This window comes from Lactuca sativa, chromosome 6 (assembly GCF_002870075.4).
Source record: "Lactuca sativa cultivar Salinas chromosome 6, Lsat_Salinas_v11, whole genome shotgun sequence".
Taxonomy (NCBI): Eukaryota; Viridiplantae; Streptophyta; class Magnoliopsida; order Asterales; family Asteraceae; genus Lactuca; species Lactuca sativa.
In genome coordinates this window covers 164266194-164276213 of record NC_056628.2, presented here as the reverse complement: position 1 = coordinate 164276213, position 10020 = coordinate 164266194, and positions in this window count along the sequence as shown.

The following is a 10020-nucleotide window of genomic DNA, read 5'->3' as shown; positions in this document are numbered from 1 at the left end:
AACTGTCTCCATATAGAAATTAATAGTTTAAACATAAATGAGCTTAAAGTATGTCTCTTTTTCAATCCGATTAGCCCTTTCATCTATCGATATGTCTAGAGTTTTTGTTTTATGATGAACTTGATATGATCTTACAGGAGAAAGGAGCTGATGAGATTTCTCTCAAGGCAATGGGCAGAGGTATTAACAAAACTGTTATGATAGCTGAATTAATTAAGGTAAAATTAGTTAGTGATTCATATAACAATTTTGATTCTTTCCATACCTATATATCGTCTTTATTTTTTTTCTGATTAAAAAAACTTGTTGTTTTAAAGAAGGATTGATGGTATAACAGATATGTGGGAACCACTAGAAGAAGGCCTTCTCCCATAAGAACATTTTTTATTTTTTTTCTTGATGTTATAATGACATGGAAATAACTTTTTTTTCTTGAATTTAGTTTTGAAACTACCCGCCGCGTGTCAGTGATTACGATGACCTTGTCAAGAAAAGAGCTTGACACATCATCCATCGGGTAAACTTCCCTAAACTTTCTTCTCATAATTTCACCATCCAATATTTTATTTATTTAATAGTGATGAAAAATAATGCCATAATCAGTTAATAGGATTTTTTCCCCATATGGATAGAGTGGCTGAATGGGTAAATAATGTTTGTCCGGATAACATAAAAGTTGTTTTTTTATAAGTGAATAAACGAGGTTAAATGACTATTTTATCCTTACACTCCAACAAACATTTATCGAGACAAAGACTACATGGAAAAAAGAAACAAGGCCTTACATGAAATTTTGGTCAACAAGGTGATTTTTTGAAATTCCATTTTTGCCCTAACTGCAAGTATCAACAACCTATTCTAGCTGATCTAGTGAAACCATTAGTAGAATACGATCATGAAGGAGGTAAACTTTTTATTTTTTCATAACATATTTCTTTTTGTTATGTAAATTTTACTACTAGAAAATTTATAAACTTTTGCATATTTAATTATTTATCATAATGCGTTAGATGGCTCACCTAACATGCGTGGAAGAGGTCGTGGTCGTGGAAGGGGTAGAGGTAGAGGTAGAGGTAAATAATCATATCTATAATTCTTATTTTATTTTTCTTAAAAATTTACACATTTTCTGTTCCCGCATATTTTATATAATTGTACTTTTTTGTAGGAAATTATAACAATGGAGGGATTGAGTACAATGGAGATTGTGGGTGGGAAGATAGGCAAGGATATGGTGGTGGATGGGATGACGGGCGTGGTTTTGGTGGAAGAGGGCGGCGATGAGGAAGAGGTCGTGGCGGTTACCGTGGACGTGGTGGTGTTATCGTGGTGGTGCCAAGAGAATAAATTCACTTCAGGGTTTTTTAAGGGAAGTGAGAGTAATTCTATTGTTGATGCTTATGAATTGAAGGTAAACATAGCAGCATTTCCATATTAACAAGAAGCGTCTGAATTATTATTATTATTAACTTTGTTTGTGCAACTTACAGCTCAGGCTTGAGCATATTCTTGAGAGGATATCATTAATATTTGATGTTGGAAACACAGAAAAACCTTCACTGATCACAAATACCCTATTCATTGGAGGGGCACTAGCTGCAAGATCTGTTTAAACGCTGCAACATTTAGGGATTACACATATATATTGTGTTTGTGTTCTAATCAAATCGGGTAGGCTGAATCTCAACGGGCATATTTGTTTGAGTATCAAAACTTTTCTGTAAGTGATTAATTAATCTTTCCTTTTTTTATTTTATAAAAAATGGGTTGTGATGATGAACATGAACATATAGGTGATGAAGAAGAAGCAGACATCAGTCAGATCTTTGAAGAAGCTCAATCAATTTATTGAAGTTGTTGAACAAAAAGGTGAGCTCTATTTTATTTTATTTTGTTTTATTTTTTATTGTTTTTATTTAATATGTTAAGAGTTAATATATTATTAAACAAATCTTTTTCGAAGGGTAAGAAGGTCATTTATGTTTCCATTTGTATTCATTTCTTCTTACTCTTCCCTCGCAAGCATGTCTTAGTCGTTGGTTACCCATTTAGACATTATATATGACAATGCTTATTATTGGTTAGGTGTCTGAGTTGGAATCTCAAATCGAGGTTGGATAATGATGAATTGAGCCCTGAACAAGTCAATGATGTTCAAGACTTCATTGATGACTATGTGGAACGAAATCAGGTCATCATATACTTTTTTCCTTTTCACATTTTCTCAATAGTTTCTTTGAGGTTCTCTCCACTATACCACCTTGTCAAATTCAGGATAAAAGAATCTTGTGGTTTTCACTTTTCACAAAGCATGTAAAAGTAAAACCACCATAAAACATTTCATCTGCAGGAGGATTTTGATGAGTTTGAGGATGTTGATATGTTATACAACACCTTATCACTAGACAAAGTAGAAGCTTTAGAAGATCTTGTTATCATGCAACCCTTGGTCATGTGTTTGTATATCACTGGTCATGTGTTTGGCTGAAGGTATGGATGGTGGTCTGAATGATGCATGCACCAAAGCCCGCAAATGGATCTTGGATCATGGCAATGTCACCACCATCCCATCATGGGGCAAAACATGGCTTTCTGTAATACATCAACTTTTTCTTTTTTCTTTTTCCTTTGTGTGAGTGTATTATATAGAATATATGCTTTAGTTTATATTTGAAAAAAAACTTAGAAAATTTTATTTGTTTTTAGATACTTGGTGTGTGCGAGTGGGAAGGAACCAACCCAATGCCCCCAGAGTTCTGGCACCTTCCATCTTTACTTCCTATGTATCCAGGTTAATCTACTTGTATTCATGTCTCAAAGTGTGGATTCCAATATCAGGTATCATGATTTGTGTATTTACAAAATTTTGAAATATCTCTCATTTATTAAATTCAGCAAAAATGTGGTGTTATGGTCCACCTGGCCTCGTTAAGGTAACAACATATCTGTTGTTCAAACTTCAAAACCCTACTTAACATATGTCTCTTTAAATCCCATATATTAGTTTTTTTGCAGCTCTCAATCTGATCTGGAAGCTAATTTGTTTAAGGTGTATATATATATATATATATATATATATATATATATATATATATATATATATATATATATATATATATATCCCTGTTATCTCCATTTTAGCCATGTCTGAGTTTTTACAGTATGCCACTTTCAAATCAAAGGCATAACCATAATTATGACTATGATTGCAGCTCATGGAAAGGCGGGGCTATGGGCAAGAATATATAAATCGTTACAAGATGATGAAAAGGTATTTCCTAACTCCCCTTTTGTCCCCTTTTATAAATACTTAATTTAGTAATTAAATATTTCTTTTGTATTTACAAGATGATGACAAGTTATTCTTGTATGTGGCACGACATGTGTTGGAAAGTCAACAATTGCTACCTAGCTTGGTCAAAGGCTAAACTTGCCAAATGTTTTACAGGTGAATCTTTATGTCCCTTTTTTCTATATTTCAAATACCCCTTTGACTTTTCTCAGTGCACCTAAAATTATGTTCAGGTTTGGCTGGTGATTTTTTATGGCAATTCATTCGTTCTCATGTAGATACACATATTCATATCTTAATACAAACTACCATATAATATAGTAATATACCACTTTGACTTTTCTTTTTGGGTTTTGCAGGACTTACTATAGGTTTGAAAAACTAGATTCGTGTAACTTTTGCTGCAGACCCATCTTCTCTTGAAGAAGCTCTTGATAGAGTGAAGTATTTATGCCAAAAGCATTCTCATCAGCAAAAGGCTATTTTTCTAGTAGTGCCTTTTGTCTTACAATTGTTATATTGAATGTTCAGGATGATTTAGATAACATAACTTGTTTTCTAATACTAGCAAGAGAACCTATAATCCCTGGAATTGACAAGCCCCAGAAGGTAACAAAAAAGATAATTTATTTTATTGTATTTTAAATCAAATTATCAAATCATATATAAACTACCCAAAAAATATTCAAATTTTATTTTATCGCCTCAATTTTGCAGACGAGCATTGTGTTTACATTTGAAGAAGGCCCTAGGGTCTTGTTCAATGCTTTAGCTGTGTTTGCTCTAAGGGATATCAACTTATCAAAAGTAAGTTATTTTTTTCACCCTTTTATTTAATATTTTTGTGATTGAATGAAAGTCTTAATGAAAGTAATTGACAACCCTTTTTCTGTAAATGATGTTGTGATTGTGGGAGAGGTGTTGTGTTTTTCTCTGTTGCTAGGTAACCTTCTCAACAACAGCATTCTACTTAAGCAGGTAAGTAATCAAGATTAAGGGAGACCTGTAATCATGTTTGGCATTCATTTCCAGTAAGAAATAGAGTTGTATGATTATTTGTTAGTTTTATAGGAATGTATAACCCATGTTAGCAATGTATTATTTTTGTTTAACATTTGAATGATTCTTTGTATGACATTATAATTTGTGCAATTTATTTTATTTTTTGAGTATGAAATTTTATTTTATATTAAGCAATGGATTGTATTTTTTTTTGTATATGGTATTTTATTTCTATTATAAGAAATTAAATGCAAAATTAATTTAAAAATTAATAAATATGTAAATTTATTTTTTTAAACATTTAAATTTTCGATACGCAAAAATGTATTTCATCTTCATTTATGATATGGCCTTTCTTGACAGGCGCTTTCTTCATACGCATTGCGTGTCATTAACACGTGCGTCGTAAGGTTACGACACGCGAATGTGTGTCGTCTTCCTTTATGACAGGGCCTTCCTTGATACGCATTGTGTGTCGTAAACGCGCGTCATAATTGCGCGTCGTAAATGAGCGTCGTAAATGCTCGTCGTCTCTTTTTATGACAGGGTCTTCCTTGACGCGCATTTGCGCATCGTCTGAGCCTTTTACGACACGCAATGAGCATCGTAAAAGGCTGTTTTTCTAGTAGTGATTTTTATTATATTATTTTTAGAAGACCGGGACAGGAAAACTCTGTTAGAAATCCATAACTCCTTCATCTGACATTCGTATTTGTCTGTCTTTTCACCTTTGGGCTACTATCGATGAGATCTTCGATTCTCGTTAGATCTTTTCGGCTAGAAATCACTCGATCTCATATTCAAATTTCGGGTTGCATATTGTTAAGCTGAAACTTAGAAAAATCACAACTTCCTCATACGAAGTCAGACTTTGACGTTCTTTTTATGAACGCTCTCGGTTTAACATATTCTACGGCTTTCATTTAAATCGCTAAGGCCAAATATCGCTCTAACGTAAATTCACTATTTACATCGCGTTGTGTCGTGCCGGTTTTGTCGCGAAAATTCGACATATCATAACTTCTTTGTAATAACTCGGATTTCGGCGTTCTTTATATGTACGGAATCCTTGTAACATATAATACAAATTAGTTAAGATTACTCCTTCTAAATAATCTTCCATCAAAAAGTCATTTTTGATGCTTATCGTCTCTAAATTGAGTAGCCCGGATCTACAGGCGTTCAACTTGTTACCTTCAAAATGATGTCAAGATGAAGTAGATTCAGATCCACAAGCTTCTCTTTGCTCCAAGCTCCTTAGACTTCAAGCCTTCTTCACAAAATCCACCTTCAAAGCTTCTTAACACACCAAAATGGAGAGTAGGCGAGATTAGGGTTTTCTGAAACTAGGGTGCAAAACCCTGAAATTAGGGTTTCATTTTCCAACTCCTACTCGTCGAGTTGGGGTCTTCCAACTCGTCGAGTAGGCCTTATAAAGTCAGGCGGCCTGAACTGTTTCTACATGACGATTTGGGGCATCCAACTCGTCGATTAGGTCTAAGAACACGAATATAAAATTCAAATTTTTGTACCTGGGAGTCGGGATGTTAAAATTCTCCTCCACTTGAACTAGACTTTGTCCTTAAAGTTTTTTGCGGTAAATAACTCGAGGTAATGCTCCTGCATCTCAGCCTCCGGCTCCCACGTCCACTCGGATCCCCTCTGGTGCTACCACTGTACCTTTACCAAAGGTACTTCCTTGTTTCGTAGAACCTTTACTTTCCTCTCAAGAAAGGCCACTGGCCTCTCCACGTAATTCAGACGCTCATCGACATGAATATCATCTAACAACACTACTTCCTCCTCATCTAGTATGCACTTCCGCAACCGTGACACATCGAAAGTGTTATGGACCTCACTAAGTTGCTCCGTGAGATCCAGTCTATATGCCACCTTGCCAACCCTGGTAATGATCCTGAATGGCCCAATGTATCGGGGACCCAATTTCCCCCTCTTCCTGAAGCGAATCACACCCTTCCAGGGTGAGACCTTCAGTAGAACCATGTCACTCACCTAGAACTCCAGCTCAAATCGGCGCCTGTCGGCATAGCTCTTCTGCTGACCCTGAGCGGTCTGCAGCCGCTATCTGATCTGCTGAATCCTCTCGGTATTCTGCAGAACTGCCTATATCCGTCCCATCACCCTGTGACTGATTTTACCCCAACAAACTGGGGTGCGACATCTCCATCTATACAACAGCTCATATGGTGGAGCACCAATACTGGAATGAAAGTTATTATTGTCGGAAAACTCTACAAGGGGTAAGTAGGAGTCCCAGCTCCCACTGAAGTCAATAGCGCATGTCTAAGCATATCCTCAAGAGTCTGTATGGTACGCTCACTTTGGTTGTCTGTCTGCAGATGATAGGTTGTATTGAAGTGCAGCCACGTACCCAGTTCCTCGTGGAACTTCTGCCAAAAATCGGAGGTGAACCGAACATCTCAGTCTGAGACAATAGAGACCGGCACCCAATGGGGAGCAACGGTCTCGTGGATATACAAGTTGGCCAGCTTCTCGGCCGATGAACTCTCTTGTATCGCTAAAAAGTGGGTGCTCTTGGTCAATCGATCCACGATGACCCAAATAGCGTCGAAGCTATTCGTCGTCCTCGGCAGCTAGGTGATAAAATCCATCGTGATCTGTTCCCACTTCTACATGGGAATCTCCAGGGGCTGTAGCTGGCCGTGTGGCCTTTGGTGCTCGGCCTTGACCATCATGCAAGTCAACCACCTCTCCACGTACCAAGCGATTTCTCGCTTCATGCACGGCCACCAATAACTCAATCGCAACTCCCGGTATATCTTGGTGGCCTCAGGTGAATAGAGAAGCGAGACTTATGAGCCTCCTACAGAACTATCTGTCTGCACCCACCAGACATCAGAACCCAGACCCAATCGCAACGGGTCAATAATCCCTGGCTATCCTGCACAAACCGGGTATTCTCACCCTAATCCTCTCGAGCTTCCAATTCTCCTGTCGCATACCCTCAGCCTGAGCTTCCCTGGTCAAACTAACTAGTGGATAATCCACTAATATCCTCATACATATCATCGAAGTAGAAGATCCAGCTGACTTGTGGCTTAAAGTGTACGTAACCACGTTCGCTTTACCTGGATTGTAAAGGATTTCACAGTGGTAGTATGTGACTACATCCAGTCACCTGCACTGTCTCATGTTCAGGTTCGGCTGATCCATGATGTGTCTCAGGCTCTTATGGTCCGTGTATATGGTACAGTGGACCCCATAGAGGTAATGTCTCCATATCTTGATAGCAAATACCACGGCTCCCAACTCCAGATCATGAGTAGGGTATCTCGTCTCCTGCGGCTTCAATTGTCGCAACACATAGGCTATCACATGTCGTCTCTGCATGAGGACCACTCCCAGTCCCGTGATGGATGCATCACAGAACACTAAAAAAATCCTCAACTCCCTCCGGGAGATTCAAGACTGGAGCCTCGCATAGTCACTGTCTGAGGGTCTCGAATGCCCTCTGTTGCTCAAGGCCCCAACGGAAATCCACCACCTTCCTCGTAAGACGAGTGAGGGGTACTGCAATCTTGGAGAAATGTTGTATGAATCTTCAGTAGTACCCTACCTATCCCAATAAGCTCCAGATATCCGAGGGATATTTTGGAACCTACCACTGCATAACCGCCTCGATTTTGTCCAGATCGACCAAAATCCTCTCCTGGTTAACGAGATGTCCAAGGAACTGAACCTCTTGTAACCAAAACTCGCACTTCGAGAACTTGGCATAAAGCCATTATCGTCTTAAAACTCTCAATAGCTCCTGTAGATTCTCATCATGTTGCTCTCGGGTCTTGGAGTACACCAAGATATCTTCTACGAACACGATGACCGAGCGATCGAGCATCGGTCTGCAGACCTGATTCATTAGGTCCATAAATATTGTCGAAGCATTGGTGAGCCCAAACGGCATCACCATGAACTCGTATTGTCCATAACGAGTCTGAAACGCGGTCTTCTCCACGTCCTCCTCTCTAACCCTGACTTGATGGTACTCGGACCTCAGGTCTATCTTGGACAACCAAGATGCTCCCTGCAACTGATCGAAAAGATCATCTATCCTCGGGAGTGAATAACGGTTCTTCACCGTCGACTTGTCCAAATCCATGTAGTCAATGCGCATCCGGTGTGAACCATCCTTCTTCATGACAAAGAGTATCGCCGCTCCCCACGGAGAACTGCTCGGACAAATGAACTTCTTGCCCAGCAGTTCCTGCAGTTGTGATGACAGCTCCTCCATCTCTGGTGGTGCCAACCGGTACAGCACCTTGGCGATAGGGGCCGCACCTGGCACTAGGTCGATCCTAAACTCAACCTGCCTCTCCAGATGCACTCCAGGTAACTCCTCCAGAAACACGTCAGCGAACTCCCTGACCATTGGAACCTCTGAAACCGAGACCTGATCCCTTACCCGCATATCGACCACATACGCTAGATAACCCGCACACATGTGTTGAATGTACTACTGAGCCCTGGTAGCTGAACAAAATCGTAATCCCAATCTGGTGCACTCGTCGTAGACAATCAGTTCTCCCCCACTTGGGGTTCGAACTACCACTCGCTGAACCTCGCAGTCGATCATGGCACCGAAGCTACTAAGCCAGTCCATACCCATGATCACACACACATCTCCCATGGGAATCAGAATCAAGTCTATCAGGAAAGATACCCCGAAGATCTCCAACACGCAACCCCGGTCAACTGAAGAAGCGAAAACCCCGTGTTCGTTGGCGATAGAGACTCGCAACAGACACTCTACCTGTCCTACTTGAAAACTGAACTCCCTACTTAATGACTGAGAGACAAACGATCGACTAGCCCCCGAGTCAAATAATACCAAAGCAGGTAAGGATTTCACTAAAAACGTACCTAATCACAGGTACAAACATATAAACATAAGACATATATAAATAGTAAGATAAGGGACAGAAACATACCAGCAACCACGTCTGGTGCTGCCCTGGCCTCCACTGCTAAAAGCTGAAAGGCGCGTCCCTGAGCCCTCGGGGGTGCTGCTCTACCCTGACTCCCGTCAGTAATCCTTAGTGTAGCCGGCAAGGGAGCCTACGCCGACTTGGCGGCTAGTAGAGGACACTGGGCCTTCATATGGCCCACCTACTCACAAAGGTAACAAATTCTGACTCCGGAAGTTGGAGTCTGCTGCCTTCAATCCCTGGCAAGGTGGCCCTACTTGCCACACTTGTGGCACCCGCTCCCTGATCAGCAAACCCCCTAATGAGCCTTCCCGCACTTCCCACAAGTCCGGCCCGGCTTTCCTCCAGACCTATTATCAACGGTCTTGGACCGCTTCAATGCCGGTTGTGATTACGTCGGGGCAGGCCTCTACTCCCGCAATTGTAGCTCAATCTCCAGCTCATGCCGCCTAGTAGCCTCCTGTAACTCCAGCAGTGTATCACATCGCTGGGTAGCAACAAATTGACGGATATCAGTCTTGAGCATGCTCAGATAACATGTCATCTGATCCTGCTCAGAAGAAAACTTTGGGAAAACATCACCCTCTCGGTGAACATGCGGGTGATCTCCGTCACCGTCTCCGTACCCTGTCTCAAATCCCAGAACTCCTGTGACAGTCGCTCGTGCTCGACCCGTGGAATGTAGTGAGCGCAGAACATCTCCCTAAACTGCTCCCAAGTAACTGCAGCTCTCTGATCATCCGTATACGACCTAGTCATCAA